Source organism: Myxocyprinus asiaticus, chromosome 24 (genome assembly GCF_019703515.2).
Source record: "Myxocyprinus asiaticus isolate MX2 ecotype Aquarium Trade chromosome 24, UBuf_Myxa_2, whole genome shotgun sequence".
Lineage (NCBI taxonomy): Eukaryota > Metazoa > Chordata > Actinopteri > Cypriniformes > Catostomidae > Myxocyprinus > Myxocyprinus asiaticus.
The window spans coordinates 46,621,355-46,639,008 of record NC_059367.1 but is presented as its reverse complement, the minus strand read 5'-3'; the positions used below and the strand labels follow the sequence as shown (position 1 = coordinate 46,639,008).

At 36.5% G+C, this 17,654-nt stretch overlaps 1 pseudogene; it reads left to right on the top strand.

Moving 5' to 3' along the window:
* Positions 1-5,440: 5,440 nt before the first annotated feature.
* On the top strand, positions 5,441-16,941 carry LOC127414689 (glutamine--tRNA ligase-like; annotated as a pseudogene).
* Positions 16,942-17,654: the final 713 nt, after the last annotated feature.

Here is a 17,654-nt window from a genome sequence, read left to right as displayed (position 1 = left end):
ACAAATTGGCAGAATCAATGATAGTAATAGATGCCAAAGCAGACTTTCTTGATGCCCAGACCAGGCATCAAAATGTGAATATTGATGGTATTCCTGAGACTGAGAATGAAAGGTGGTCAGAATCAGATTGACTTCTTTAAGGATAAATTGGACCTGGATCCCCACACCATTGGGATAGAGAGAGTTCAACGAGTTGGAAAAGTTTCTAAAGCAGCAGGTGAAACCCCGAGTATAACTCGACCTTGACCAATAATGGTGAAGTTTTCAAGGCTCAAGGATAGAGACAGAGTTTTGGCTAATGCAAAAAAGTTGAAAGGTTAAAAAAAAATTATAAATGAGGACTATCCTGATTCTGTTCGACAGAGAAGCTGCAAGAGAAAGAGGGGACATTGCTTTTTAAGGTATGACAAGCTTATTGTTCATAAATGGCACTGAGAATGAAAGAGAAGATTTGAAGCATTGACCAGAATAAGATGTGAAACTAAGGTGGGATACTTTATAACTGATGTCTATTGGTGTTTTATTTCCAAAAAAAAAAAAAAAACATTTTTAAGATTGCTCATTTGTATATTTGTAGTTTGAGGAACAAAGTGCATGACATTTCGGATTTATTGTTGTCAAACACAATTAATATTTTTGCGATATCTGAAACCCATCTGGATGAAATATATGATGATGAAGCTGTGTCCATAAGAGGATATAATCTATATAGAAAGGACAGAAATAAGTATGGGGGAGGTGTAGCTTTTTATGTTCAAATCCATATTTCAGTAAAAGTAAGATATGATATCATGTATAATGAAGTTGAGGTATTATGGCTTCAAGTCAATCTACCTTACGTTAAATCAATTTTAGTGGGCTGCTGTTATAGGCCACCAAGTTCAAATAATAAATATTTAGAAGCTATGGGCGAGATGTTGAATCAGATATGTGAATTGAATATAGAAGTTATTTTTACAGAAGATTTTAATATGGACTGAATATTAAATAGTTGTTCTTTGAATCATCAATTGGTCACTATAACAGAGGCATGTGGTTTAAAACAAATGGTGAGACAACCAACAAGAATAAGTACTAATAATAAGGGTAAGACCACATCATCTTGTATAGATCATATTTATTTGAGTGATGATTTTTATACTAAAGCTGTATCAGTCCTAATAGGTTGTAGTAATCACAATATAGTAGTGATTGCAAGGAAAATAAAATACCCAAAGCCAAGCAAAGAATTGTGTATAAAAGGTCATATAGGAGGTTTTCCCAGGATGCTTTTCTGAGGGATGTGGGTAATATAGGGCTGTCAGATATTTATGATGAAGAAGAACCAGATTGTGTACTTGAATTATTTCTTGAAAAAATTCCAACCAGTAATTGATAATCATGCACCCATTAAGAAATTGTTGACGAGGGATTGTAGAGCATCCTGGATTGATAATGAATTAAAAGATTATATGACTCAGAGAGATGAGGCTAAGAGAACAGCACAAAAAACTGGTAGTATAACTGATAGACAGAAATATTGTAAACTGGGGAATCTTATTACAAAACTTAATCAAAAGAAGAAGAAACAATATTATGCACTACAGTTAAATAGAAAGTTGAATGATGGGAAAAAGCTTTGGCACACATGAAATAGTATAATGGGAAGACATACTTCTCCGATAGCCTACTTCAATGGAGTGTAAAGGTATTTTTATTACAAAACCCAAAGAAATTGCTAATTATTTGGAAAATTATTTTAGTAGCAAGGTATATAATTTGAGGAAAGAATTATCATATGGGACAGACAATATCTAGTCCATTTCTAACATAAAAAATTATATGAGGGGTAAACATTGTCATTTTGAGTTTAGTGAATTAGAAGTAGAAACTGTTAACAAGTTAATAAAGCCTATATGTAAGGATAAACAACTAGGCATAGATAATATAGATGATAAATTGATTCGAATTGCCATAGATTATGTTGCGGCTCCAATCTGTCAGATATTAAATACAAGCCTTAAATGATTAACATTTCCACAGGCTTGGAAAGAGGCAAAAATTATTCCATTGCCCAAAGATAGGAAAAAACCATTTAGTGGCCCTAATAGTCGTCCAGTAAGTTTGTTACCAGCATTAAGTAAGATCCTTGAGAAGGCAGTATTTGATCAAAAACAAGATTACTTCTCAGAAAACAATCTGATAACAAATATTCAGCATGCTTACAGAAAGGGACACTCTACATGCACAGCTCTAATACAAATGACAGATGACTGGTATAGGGATTTGGATACTAAAATTATATGTGGAGCAGTCTTATTAGATTTTACGGCAGCATTTGATCTTATTGATCACAAGCTTCTATTGGAAAAGTTGGAATGTTATGGATTTAGACCTTCAGCAGTTGCTTGGATGGAAAGTTATTTAGTAAACTGATTGCAGAGAGTATTTTTTTTAATGGAAGCTATTCAGACAGAATGTCAGTGGAATGTGGAGTTCCTCAAGGGAGCTGTCTAGGACCACTCATGTATTCCATTTTTAAAACGATTTACTTCTCGTTCTAAATGAACAATGTATGCAGACGATATTACAGTACAGGTGCATCTCAATAAATTAGAATGTCGTGGAAAAGTTCATTTATTTCAGTAATTCAACTCAAATTGTGAAACTCGTGTATTAAATAAATTCAATGCACACAGACTGAAGTAGTTTAAGTCTTTGGTTCTTTTAATTGTGATGATTTTGGCTCACATTTAACAAAAACCCACCCACTATCTCAAAAAATTAGAATATGGTGACATGCCAATCAGCTAATGAACTCAAAACACCTGCAAAGGTTTCCTGAGCCTTCAAAATGGTCTCTCAGTTTGGTTCACTAGGCTACGCAATCATGGGGAAGACTGCTGATCTGACAGTTGTCCAGAAGACAATCATTGACACCCTTCACAAGGAGGGTAAGCCACAAACATTCATTGCCAAAGAAGCTGGCTGTTCACAGAGTGCTGTATCCAAGCATGTTAACAGAAAGTTGAGTGGAAGGAAAAAGTGTGGAAGAAAAAGATGCACAACCAACCGAGAGAACCGCAGCCTTATGATTGTCAAGCAAAATCGATTCAAGAATTTGGGTGAACTTCACAAGGAATGGACTGAGGCTGGGGTCAAGGCATCAAGAGCCACCACACACAGACGTGTCAAGGAATTTGGCTACAGTTGTCGTATTCCTCTTGTTAAGCCACTCCTGAACCACAGACAACGTCAGAGGCGTCTTACCTGGGCTAAGGAGAAGAAGAACTGGACTGTTGCCCTGTGGTCCAAAGTCCTCTTTTCAGATGAGAGCAAGTTTTGTATTTCATTTGGAAACCAAGGCCCTAGAGTCTGGAGGAAGGGTGGAGAAGCTCATAGCCCAAGTTGCTTGAAGTCCAGTGTTAAGTTTCCACAGTCTGTGATGATTTGGGGTGCAATGTCATCTGCTGGTGGTGGTCCATTGTGTTTTTTGAAAACCAAAGTCACTGCACCCATTTACCAAGAAATTTTGGAGCACTTCATGCTTCCTTCTGCTGACCAGCTTTTTAAAGATGCTGATTTCATTTTCCTCAGGATTTGGCACCTGCCCACACTGCCAAAAGCACCAAAAGTTGGTTAAATGACCATGGTGTTGGTGTGCTTGACTGGCCAGCAAATTCACCAGACCTGAACCCCATAGAGAATCTATGGGGTATTGTCAAGAGGAAAATGAGAAACAAGAGACCAAAAAATGCAGATGAGCTGAAGGCCACTGTCAAAGAAACCTGGGCTTCCATACCACCTCAGCAGTGCCACAAACTGATCTCCACCATGCCACGCTGAATTGAGGCAGTAATTAAAGCAAAAGGAGCCCCTACCAAGTATTGAGTACATATACAGTAAATTAACATACTTTCCAGAAGGCCAACAATTCACTAAAAAAGTTTTTTTTATTGGTCTTATGATGTATTCTAATTTTTTGAGATAGTGAATTGGTGGGTTTTTGTTAAATGTGAGCCAAAATCATCACAATTAAAAGAATCAAAGACAAAAACTACTTCAGTCTGTGTGCATTGAATTTATTTCACAATTTCACAATTTGAGTTGAATTACTGAAATAAATTAACTTTTCCACGACATTCTAATTTATTGAGATGCACCTGTACATTTCTGAAATCCAAAACTAGATAAAGGTATTGCATTGCACTAAGTGAAGAGTCATATCTGGTGCCTAATAGTATATTTATGGACCCTTGAAAAATCCAGATTTTGACATTACTTTTATGAGACTAAATAAAGTACATTTCTAGTTTCAGCATCATTTGTACTTCAGACTTTTGATTTGTTGGACAAGAACAATTACCTACATAATACAAGACCCACATTTGGTTTTCGACCACTGAAAATGGTAAATGAATGGACAAAAGAGGCAATTTAACAATTTATGAATGGAGCCACATTGAGAGCCCCATATCTCTGGCATTTAAACATATAGGACCTTAAAATGAAGATACAAGAAGGAAAGTTTGTTCAGAGCCAGCATATAAAAGAACATTAATATATCCTTAATACGTCTGGAGTTGTAGGCACCCCAACTTTGGAAATACAAAAAAGTGTGTTTTCCCAGTTTTGGACCCACACCATTGGCATATAATGCAACAAGGTGTACTGAAGTCAACTGATTTAAATTATAGACCTAACTACCTCTGTGTAAAAATAAAATAATGACGCTGCAACCTAGGGCTGTGTCGATACAATCAAATATCGATATATTGCGCTAGTTTTTCTCAAGATATTGTATCGATACTTTAGATCCATGCATCAATATTTATATTCAGTTATTTGTATTCATATCATGTCCAGCATTTCAATAAAGAAGTAGGTCATCTAAATAAATACAAACTCAGAGATGCAAGGAGCAGGTGAGACTGAAATTGAGCCTGTTTCTCTTGCGGGCACACTGGGCATCTCTCACACATTTGGCACTATCTTCATTTGAACAAATCCAGGCACAACTCACCACGCGCCCCACCGAAAGCGAGAACCATGTTGTAGCGACCACGAGGAGGTTAACCCAATGTGACTCTACCCACCATATCAACCGGGCCAATTGGTTGCTTAGGAAGCCTGCCTGGAGTCACTCCAGGCACGCCTTGGATTCGAACTTGCGTCTCCAGGTGTGGTAATCAGTGTCTTTACTTGCTGAGCTACCCAGGCCCCCTTACTATCTTGTTTCTGAACAGCAATCTAAATCGAGCAATTCTGTGATTTGGTGACTAAAAACAGCCATTTGTTTCAGTTTAGGAGCCCTGAAAAAGTATTAACAAAAACATTTTAAAAATTCAGCCGGGAAAGTTTTCTGAAAATTGGTTGAATTGACAAGGAATAACCCATTCTTCATAGATTTATATTTGTGTCACCAGTACTTTAAATTTGTTTCTCCATCTGTTTGATTTACTTAGGATACAAGCCATATGCTGTCACATATGCTTCTGATAACTTCCAGCATCTCTACGATCTTGCTGTTGATCTCATTCACAGGTGAGATTATGCACACATGTACACAGTTCAAACTAAATATGGAATTCCTATCCACGTTAATATTATTACTAGTTAAAAATGAATTGACTTTGCTGAATGTGGCATAAATGATTCACTGTCCCTTATTTTGTTTGTGTTTGTGTCAGGGGTCATGCGTACGTGTGCCACCAGCGTGGAGAAGAGCTGAAGGGTTACAACGTCCCTCCCTCGCCCTGGAGAGATCGTCCTGTGGAGGAGTCTCTTCTGCCGTTTGAGTGCATGAGAAAGGGCGTGTTTGCGGAGGGCGAGGCCACGCTCCGGATGAAGCTGGTCATGGAAGATGGCAAAATGGACCCAGTGGCGTACCACATCAAATACACACCACACCACAGGACAGGAGACACTTGGTAACACACTTCATGATGCTCACATGTAATTGTTTACTTAAATGTAGTTTTTTTTTTTTTTTTAAATGGTGTGTTCTTTGTCCAGGTGTATCTACCCCACATATGATTACACACACTGTCTGTGTGACTCCATTGAACAGATCACACACTCGCTCTGCACTAAAGAGTTTCAGACCAGGTACGGCACTCAACAGTAAATAATTGTATTCAATGTTAAAACTTTCCTTGAAGCCTGCAGATATACAGGGAAGACCGGGGATAGTTGTCTCACTGGGAAGTTGTCACAAAGGCTGTTTCTTATTAACTAAGATTTAGAGACATAAGTCCAATTGCGCAAATGTGTGTTTTCTCTAGCAGAGGTTTTGTATGTTGGTTTTAAACACCTTGTTTAAAACCCTCTTAAATTAGAATCATTTTTGTGAATTCCATTCACTGTAAATTTTCACTATCATCTGGTCACTTGTGTTAAATTGTGGTTAATTATTCATGGAAACAACACACAGCTGCTTATTTACTTATTTTTGAGGAGGCTCTTATAATTATTACAACCAAAAGCATCTCTCATTGTACACGAGTATATTTGAGGCACAGAGTATGTACTACATTAACGTGTTTGTCTCTGTCAGGCGATCCTCATATTTCTGGCTGTGTAATGCTCTGGATGTGTACTGCCCCGTGCAGTGGGAATACGGCCGACTCGACCTCAACTATACTGTTGTCTCCAAGAGGAAGATTATCAAACTGGTGGAAACTAGAATTGTTAGGTAACACACACTGATGTTTAACACTGCACTCATATTTGTATGTGATGATCATAGACAAGTTTATGTTTTGTCATTGTACTTGGTCTTTGGACTTTATGTTTAGATATTTGTCATCTGTTTATGTGTCACGTCTTTGCTCAGAGATTGGGATGATCCACGACTCTTCACTCTCACTGCTCTCAGGAGGCGTGGTTTCCCTCCACAAGCTATCAACAATTTCTGTGCCCGAGTAAGAAAAACATTTTTGCTGATGTACCTTTAAAACTTATAATTGTGAATTAACTTTGTTATGATTGGATAGTCTCAGGATATGGATGTAGTTCACACGGTCATTTATCAGGTTGGGCCAAGTTGCTGAATACTTAATGGTAGGGCTGTCACGATTATGAAATTTGGCTGATGGTTAATTGTTAAACAAATAATTGCGATTATGATGATTAATTGTCTGTTTTTGGGCTGACGATTAATTGTCTGTTTTCGGGCTCACACAATTAATTGTCATATAAATTGTCATGTTTCTTAAGGTGCATGTGTGCTTCATACACCTTAAGTCATTTTTTACTATTTAACTTCAAATATATAAATCAAATAATAAAATAGGGAGATATGATTTCCTTAAGGCTTTAAAAAATTATATTATATTAATGACATAAATATTTTTTTATATATATCAAAATATTTGTAAATACTTAAATGTGCACTCAGTAATTTTTTCATCATTAAAAAAGTTGAACTCCTAAAGACATGAATTGTAATTTTGCTGTATATGTATAAAATCATGAGCACTCACATTAAAATGAAGACTCCAGTCATATCAGTAATCTTATAAAAGTTGTTTTATTCTACATGGAGAGGGTCCGCATATGGGGGCTGCCATGTTAGAATCACATGACCAGCCGAATACTACTCGCTTAATCTCAGTAACCGTCTTGTTATTTGACACTTTGTGAATACAAAATTTCAACAGTGGCATCTGAAACTGAAAACTATTGATTTTCAATTATGCTGCATCCAAGCCGCTAGGTGTCAGTGTAAGTCCAAGATGACACAAAGACAGAGGTTACTAAGTGCACTCTCTCTCTTTTTGGTCAACATTAGTTTTGGTCAATTTTACATTTACACTGTTGTTTTTGGAACTCAAAATATAATAATTTTTTTTTTTAATTATATTTATATTATATTAAATTAAAGCAGTAGTAATGTATTTCTGTCCTAATTTCTTGACTTTCACACATTTTAATGCTCTTTTATTAAACCATCGATTGCTTCACACGCTCTTCCGGACAGGAGCTGCTCTGACATTCATGGTGCGGCTCATGACACACAAACGCACCGTTCATGGCATTTTATACATTTGCTTAAAATTCCCTTAGTTGGTCATTAATATGTGATTGGAATTTGCAATGCACAATAATCCCGGTTATTTCGATCAGACAATTATTTAATAATCGCGACAGGCCTACTGAACAGGTGTTGATATTAGGGATGTCAATTTTAGACACTGTCATAAACACACTGTTGTGGAAGTTAACGATTGATTAATCACTAACGTTAATACCGCAAAACGCACGTGGAGGACTCCAAATAATATGTGCATGTAGCCTACTCTTTAAATATAATTTAAATTAAATACACTTAAGAAATGCAAGTATTGGCATTTTCCTCTTAAAATATTCTTAGTTCAGTGTATTTTAATACATTTAGGCTATGTTTAGTACAAATTTGTGAATTGTTTAAGTAAGGAATAATTGACGACGGACCGTTGAATTATTGAAAGATTATAATCATAATGCACTCCCTCAAATTGATAAATACAACAGTTTCTATATTATTTGAAATAACTTTTAATATGTGCAAGTGTTTGAATGTATTTTGCTCTAATCTTCATCCCATAGTGGAATGCAACCTCGTGCTCCCCCACTTTCTCTGTTTCGCGCTCTCTCTCGCACTCGCACTCGCACTCGCACTCGCACACGCACACGCACACGCACACGCACACGCACACGCACACGCACACGCACACGCACACACACACACACACACACGTGAGCAACAGACCTTCATGCCACACACCCTGCAACTCAGTGGGGCCAGCAAGCGTTTTCAGTTAAATCCAATAGAAGTCGAGTGCCATGCCCTCGAGGTGGATTGTGCGATTGACAATGGTGCGAAGAAAGTGTTAAGGGCAGTTGAGGGCTTCAAAAATGTGAAATTCCTTGGCTTTATGCAAATGAGGAACGAAAAACGCAGGGCAGAAGCCAATCACTGAGTTGAAAGCAGTGACGTCTCTCACAAGTGCGTTTACATATGAAGATAATGCTGCAGTTTCTGCTGGATTCAGTGCTTTAACCACAAGCAGACTTCAAATGATTATTGCACGCATTTATTGTGGCAATACTGTGGCTGGGTGAGCAAAAGACTCCAAACAGACTTAACAAATTAAGGCTGCATGCATTCATTGTGAAAATACTGTGGCTGGATAAAAAAAATTCAATAAATCAACATCGTCTTTATACTTTGCGCTTTCAGAAATAAAGTTTGCATCATTCTGACTGTAATCGCTCATATTTGTGATGATTATATTGACCGTGAACTGAAAACGATCATGGCTGAGTTCGAAATGGCACACTACATACTACTCTTACCGTTTCTGCCATAGACTGATGTGGCTGAATCGGTTTAAGTAGTATGTGAAGTGTGCCATTTTCACTGTAACATGCCCCAAAGCAGCAGCTCTCTGGCATGGTGAGCACCGTTGAGTGGATTTTTTCCACGCCAGTGGAAACGTACAGTCACCGTAAAAAGAAGCATTGCTTTGTCGCCACATGATTCAGCGCGAACGTTCACTCCAGGTGAGAATGGCTCGTTAGGAATGTATTGTTTCGTTTCAAAATGTTGATCGCGGTGAGAAATTGCGCCGAACAATCGCGTTTGGTGTGAAAAGGCCATAATGTATTTATTGATATCAAAAAATCAATTTTACTAGTAAGAAGTGCATTGTTGATATGTGAAATTAATTAGATATCTTTAATTGCGTTTTGAACAGTGAATAAGCGATCATTGTAAAATTCTACTAGTGAAAATAGATATGTTACAGATATCACAAATTAAGGCTTTTACTAGTTGCAGTTCCATTTTTCACATCAAGATAAGAATGTGTATTTCTGATTTTTTTATATAACGCATTGTTTTTAACTAGTGCAAACATTTGGATTTTCACTAGCATTAATTAAATTCCTGATATCAAGAATTTGCTTTTTTTATTTTGTATTTCTGTACACTGTTTTTGCAGCTTTTTTTCTAAATGTTCTAGGTGGACTGAAACAGGCAGTTTTGAGTTCTGAAAAAAGTCCTGTTTTCCATGAACCCCTTTAAAGTAATGTAAAATGATGGTGTTTTTTTGGAGATGCTACTCACCTGTTGATGTCTGTTGTTCTGCTGTAGGTGGGTGTGACTGTTGCCCAGACAACAATGGAGCCGCACCTGCTGGAGGCGTGTGTTAGAGAGGTGCTTAATGACATCGCTCCTCGCACTATGGCCGTACTCGAGCCTCTCAAAGTTACCATCACCAATCTACCTGCCAACTCACAGGTACATGCATTCATATGTGCATGAGCTTTTTTTAGAATGCTGTTTAAAGATTCACATGTATATTGATGCAGCTTAATTAGAAAGCATGCCAACGTATCTGGTCTGGTTTTGCTTCCTCTGTAGAAGGAGGTTCGAGTCCCAGACTTCCCTGCCAATGAGGCCAAGTGCAGCCATGTGATAGCCTTCTCCAAAACCATCTTTATTGAGCAGAGTGACTTCAGGGAGGTGTGTGTGAGAGATTTGCAGCATGGATCCCTGTTCTAAGTGTACCAGTTTAAAAGCGTATCGGAGTCATTTTTGTTGTTTGTGTGTTTGCGTTAGGTGATGGAGAAGGGCTATAAGCGTCTGACTCCCAATCAGCCAGTGGGTTTGAGACATGCAGGATACATCATCACTTTGCAGAGAGTTATCAAGGTGAAATAAGAAAGACAAAATTCAAAATCATTGTCTGCTCACTTTGTGTTCAGCAAAAATGTGGCCATATTGATGGTCTCCTATTGACACAAAGGTTGTCAATTGATAAAAAAAAAAGTCACTTATGCAACTTGATTAATAAGAAATTAATTATTAAAGTAATGAATTCAATCGCAAATAATTTCATACATCAATATTTGTTTAAAAAACAAACAAATCCCCAATTGAAGATAATGCAAAGTCATTTACCGTACATTCTCTTTCCACGCTCACATCTCTCACACAAAAACTGCTTTCTATCATCTCCGTAACATTGCACGTCTCCGCCAAATTCTTAGCACCAAAGATGCAGAAACTCTTGTTCACGCGTTTATTAATTCTCAACTTGACTATTGTAATGCCCTCTTTTCTGGCCTTCTGACTAAAACAATAAACAAACTGCAATACATCCAGAATTCAGCAGCTAGGGTTCTCACCTACTCAAAGAAATCCTCTTACATCACTCCCATACTTTGTATGCTACACTGGCTGCCTGTCTCCTATCGTATCTAATACAAAATTCTCCTTACAACATTCAAAACTTTACATGGTCTTGCCCCCTCATACATCACTGATCTCGTCTGCCGCTACACCCCATCCTGCTTACTTAGGTCATCTGATTTGGGCCTACTATTCATTCCACGTTGCAAGCTGACCTCACTAGGTGGTAGGGCTTTTTGTACACTTGCCCCCTTCGCTTTGGAACTCTATTCCTCAGTCTCTCCATGATCACACCTCCATACATGATTTCAAAATCAATCTCAAAACATATCTCTTTGACCTATGCTTCTCTGACTCTTAAATTGGTTTATTTTTTATTTTTATTTTATTGTTTGTGTTTACTCTCGTCCTGTAAAGCGACCTTGAGTTTGAAGAATGGCGCTATATAAAATAAACGTATTATTATTGTTATTATTATTGACCACGTTTACATGCACTTGAGAAAGCGGTTTTTCCAGGCGGTGTTCTGAAATGTCATGTAAACAAGAACACCAATTCCCTTACGGCATTTAAGGGATGAAGAGAAGCAGTTCAACACACCTGGGTTCTCAAAGAGAACGCGGCTTATGTGGTCATGTAAACGCACGTTCTTACAAGTTTTTGAAGAGTGCGCATGTGCGTGAACAGACTGGATTACAAAGTCATAGGATGGAGCCCAACAAGTCAACACAGCAGAAAGAATTCAAAATTTCTGGGAATACAGTGGGAAAAGCACATGTTCTTTAAACTAGTGTTGTCACGATACCAACATTTCAGTAGTCGGTACCAATACCAGACAAATTTCTTGATTCTCGATACCAATTTCGATACAACAAAACAGAAAAAAATATATAAGATGCTCATGAATTAATTAATAATACTAATCAAATTAAAATAGAACATTTACTTTTCAACATACCATTTCATTTTTTTTAATCAAAGGTTCTTTTAACCTTTTAAATGTTTATGAAGTGCTCCAGTAAAGATCTTCACAGCATAATCCAAAACACAAAATTGGTCTTATTTTTGTCAAATAAAGTGCTGCACAACAGAGCATCACATTATAAATGAAAACATTGGTGAAAACTTCTATTCAGTACAACAGCACCCTTGCTTGTGAGATATTGCTTGAATATTATTATTATTAAAACTACAGTAAATACTACATTTTTCACCGTAGTTTCACACCTCCTTTTAAGACGTTGGTTATATGGTCCAGTGTGATTATTAAAGTGCAAAATGCTGCAATTTAATTATATAAATCAACCCTCTATGGACACGTTGGAGAAATAATTGCCATTGGCTAGTACATTTTTGTTTTGACACCTCGTCCTAACCAGACGCGACGCGATAAGATTCCAGCGACAAGCTATCTGTCTGTCCACACCAGACGCGACACAACACCGTGATATTCATACACTAAAATGTGGATAACTGATAATAAAATGTAGAAATCAGAGCAATCACAGACGGGGATACAGGTTCTACGGCAAACCCAGAGGGGATAAATACACAATCACACACATACATAGAGCAAAGTTACGTTATAAATTGTTTCCAAATTCAGTCTGTTACCATGGTTTATGTTCATGCGTTACTCCTGTTGTTATTTCGCCGATCTCCACATGACAGGGAAGCGGAGAGAATGTCAGAAGCTGGTATGTCACTCCACTGCCATTCTGAACCATTGTTTGTGTGACAGAGCTCTCACTGAAGAGAACTAGTCCTCAAGCACAACATTTGGTAGGTGTGTGACACCCTCAGCCAAAATCAAATCGTTCTGAACTGGCTAATGAGATGCTGGCTCTAATATACTGTTAAAAGCATAATTTATACCCATTTATTGACTGTCCTGCACGGCACATAGAAATAGAAACCATTTCAAAAATAGAATTTGCTGTCGCTCATCATGTGTCGCGGGTGGTTAGGACAAAAATGTAACATGGAAAAGATACCTTTTATTGCGTGGCGTCGCATCTGGTTAGGACACGGTGTACTCTTCAGATTTTTAACGACATGTAAGCCTAATGCAACTGAACTGAAAAAGATATTAAGCTAACCAGGAAGGGGGCATCTTCACATATATACACATAAATAGTATTTATATGTATGACTTCACACAGTATAGTATGCGAGATTGTACATTTTATTTTAAATTTTGCTTTATCATTTTTATCGCATTTTAGCTTCTTAAAAATTTACAAATTTCACATTCACATTTCACATCAATTTATATTGTCAAGAAATTGCTATTTTTTATAATAATGATATAAACTGTTTGATATTTCATACACATTTTTAACAAAATATTAAAAAGTTTGGAACCTAATAATGAAAATAGAATTACACATGTAACAATTGTTTAATAATTATATAATGAAAATAATTTACTATACCAAAAAAAAACCCTGCGCCTATTTGTTAAATTTTCATATTTAAAGTGTTTTTTTAAGTAATCTATGATTGTCCCTTTAAATATTTGTAACATTTATTACACTTACTACATTACCTCATTTTGTTACATGTTTGTTTATATGCACATGTACGATTATACATTGAGTTTACATTTCGTATAACAAGCTCAAAATTCGTACTGTTTCTGTAAAAGAAAGTGTTTACACGAGCTTCCGCTAGCAAGTGTTAATAGTTGAATGGGCACAATGCACATTAATAAGAGAGGTTACGCAGTTGTTTTTACCTCATCCATGCAATGTGTGATTAGAATTTATATTTCTTTTTTACTTTTTGATTAACAACTGACTGTAAATAACAGAAAGCATATTAAGAGCCATGAAATGAAAATGAAGTGTGTGGCTCTCATCTTTGGACACACAAACGGAAAGAGGCAAAAGAAAACTTTTACTTGCATAATGTATATTGACTTGAATGTACAAATATTTATTGTACAAGTTCTCAAATTCATATCTACAAGCTATCGTTTTGCAACACTTTTACCTTCTAATAGACATCCAACATGGAGAATGGAGAATGTTGTGAAAACAGTCCATGGAAAAGATTAACCAAAATTAAAGTTGACATGGTTAAATGCATTGTAAATGTAACTATGGTATATTATGACTCAACTAAAGTGATGGTGACACCATGATCAACGACAGCTCCAGACCCACTGCAAATAAGGTCAATTCCTTCAGAGTGTGTGTGCTCATGAGACACAAAATGCAGTGTAAGACAAGGCTGAATCCAGCTTCTTAATCAGCAGCTTCTTATTCAGTAAAAGGATCTCAGTGCTTCGCTACTACACAGCTCAATCAATGGCGAGTGAAATCGGAATAGGTACTAGCCAGTGGCTAATAACGGACATATTTTAGTTGCATAGTGCGAAATTTAGTCGCATATGCGAGTGAATTACTTGCAACGTAGAGGGCTATAAATATATAGTCTGCAGGCGCTGCACTCTTTACAGTAAATGTGCGCTCTCTTCTGTGACCTACTACAACAAACAGCGCATTTTGCTCATGAAATGTGGTGTTTTGATCAGTCTGTGTTTCAGCTTATAATCAGTTTCACACATTTACTTGTGTGCCAAAGCACACAGCACATGCAGACTATTTTTTTTATTTTATTAAATTGGCAGTTTAATAATCACATGCCGCTTATGCATGTAAACCGCATGTAAACAGGAATGCCACTTTCTCACAATAAGCCGCTTTCCGGTGGCCATGTAAGCGTAGTTATTATGTTATAGTAGTAGACTTTGGGGTGTATGGCAAGCCGAAATTGACTTTTAATCGTGCAGGATATGAATTATAGATATCAAGGGTTTTCTTTCTCTAGTTAAAATGCTAATTATTGATATCAGGAATAGAATTACTACTAGTGAAATTGCTAATTTATTGACATCAGTAATTACATTTGCACTAGTAAAAACATGTTAATTCTTCATATCAATTGACATCTTTACTCATAAGGTGAAAAATGTAAATGAAATCTGTAATTGCATTTTCACTGGTAGAATTTCACAATGATCTGTCATTTACTCCTGTTCAAATATTATAAAGATATCTCAAATTACTTTTACTAGTTGAAATGTAAATTTCACATATCAGCGATGTAAAAATTTTAAATAATTAAATATCCATTAGTGAAAATGCAATTACAGATATCAGGAATTACGTTTGTTACAAGTTGAAAATCAATTTTTGATATCAAGAATGTGTATTTCTGCGAGTGATGACATTGATGATGCATATTTGATAAGAATTAACGGTATTACTAGTGCAAGTTAAATTACTGATATAAAAAAAAAAAAGCACATTCACTTGTAGTAATCCCATTCCAGATATCAAGAATTAACATTTTAACTAGTGAAAATTGAAATAGTGATAGCTATAATTCATATCCTGCACATGATAAATGTTGAAATGACTTGCGATAGGGGGTGTTCTCACAGGACGTGTTCAGAGGTCAACTCAACACAACTGAACAGGTGAGTTTAGAGACATATTAACTCCCATGCACTGTTGCTAATATTCATCTGACCATGTCCATTGTTTTAAAACTGGCAGTCACAATTTGAACTGTTTTTAACTTTAGTGCATCATCTTAAATATGTCATGCTCATGGCACAAAAAATGAAGGAAAAAAAAAAGGCACACTGGCCAAAAACTTGTTGACTGCCAATTACAAAATTAATTAAATGTCTACATTTTGTATAATGTTTATATATATATATATATATATATATATATATATATATATATATATATATATTACTGTATATACTGTAAATAAATAATTGGACTCGCATCTAATTGCCAATCCTTATTAAAGAGACTTGTCAGAACAAATTGAGAAGTTTACTTTGTAGTGATATTTTTCTGTTAACATACAGTTAGGTATAGGTGATACATTGAATTACATTAATTAGTAATCACTTGACTGATCTATTGTCTATCTCTTCTGTCAGGATGGCAGTGGTAAAGTGTGTGAGTTAGAGGTAATGTGTGCCAGCTCAGACTCTGTGGAGTAACCCAAAGCGTTCATTCACTGGGTGAGCGAGCCACTGCAGTGTGAAGTGCGCCTGTATGAACGCCTGTAAGTCTCCATCAACACTGACAAAACCAGAGTTTGTCACTTTTAATAATATTTTATGTCATACTGGGTGTTTGTTTTATTATCACTTTTCTGTAATCAATGTTTCTTTCTGCAGCTTCCTCCATAAAAACCCAGAGGACCCAGCTGAAGTTCCCACTGGCTTCCTGAGCGACATTAACCCCGTAAGGCAATCATTAATAAATATAATAATGGTCTCCAGTTATGACTCGGGTCCCTAATAAACCAAAACATGCAACTGCAAAAAATGACTGTAACTATACTGACAATATATCTTATCAGTTGTAACATTATGAAAGATTTGGTTAAAAGTGTCCACAATCTTCTGGTCTGTCACTGTTTTCTTATCTCTAGAATTCTTTAACAGTGATTGAAACTGCCTTAGTGGATCGTTTAGTGAGCACAGCAAAAGTGTTTGCCAAGTTTCAGTTTGAGCGAGTGGGATATTTCTCAGTGGATCCTGATAGCACTGCTGAAAAGGTTTGTTTGCAAACCAAATTATTTAAATAGACATTGGCATACAAACCACTGTTTTCATTGTGCTTTGTCTTTGTCAACTCTTTCTCAGTTGGTTTTTAACAGGACTGTTACGCTCAAAGAGGACCCAGGGAAGATCTGATGGGCCTGCAAGTCTGAAGCTGGATTGTAACAGCCAATCAACAGACAGCAGTCTTTGTTTTCTGGACACTATCATGCATATCACAAAGTAATTTTCAATATAAACACACAAACCAGGGAATTTAACGGTCTGTCAATATTATAAAAAGCCTTTTTGAACTGTTTGAACACTGAGCTGTTTTGTAAATCATTTTCATGCTGCTGGGTGTTGGTGTCTGTCAATGAAACATGAACTAAACTATAAGTAAACCTTGCGTCTCTTGTTTGTATGGGTGAAATTGATGTCATGTTATTTTTTTTTTATTTGTATATCAGTTTTCAGAACATGCATCATTTCAAAGCAGCTTTACAGAAATTATGCTGTAACGGCAAATGATGCTGTAATTTCTTGAAGTACTATTTGAGCTGTTTAACTAAGAAATGTGGTTGAAAATGATGCGCTAAATTTTGTCTCTTGGCCCCCAATGAGGAAACCAAAGGTGACTGTGGGAAGGAACCCAAAACTCTGTAAGATGGTAGTTAAAGGAGAAAAAAAAAAAAAACCTTGGGAGAGACCAGGCTCAGCTGGGGCGAGCCAGTTCACCTTTGACTATACAGCATGAATATAATGCCAATATTAGGTATCTATGTGTAATACAAGTCTGTCACTTCAACGCTCCAGTTGCTGACACTATGGGGGTATCTCCGCAGGAATAACCGATATCTGAACTCTAGAATCATGTACATTTTAATTGGCAGATAGCGTTTTGTGCTTTGCCCCCTTCAT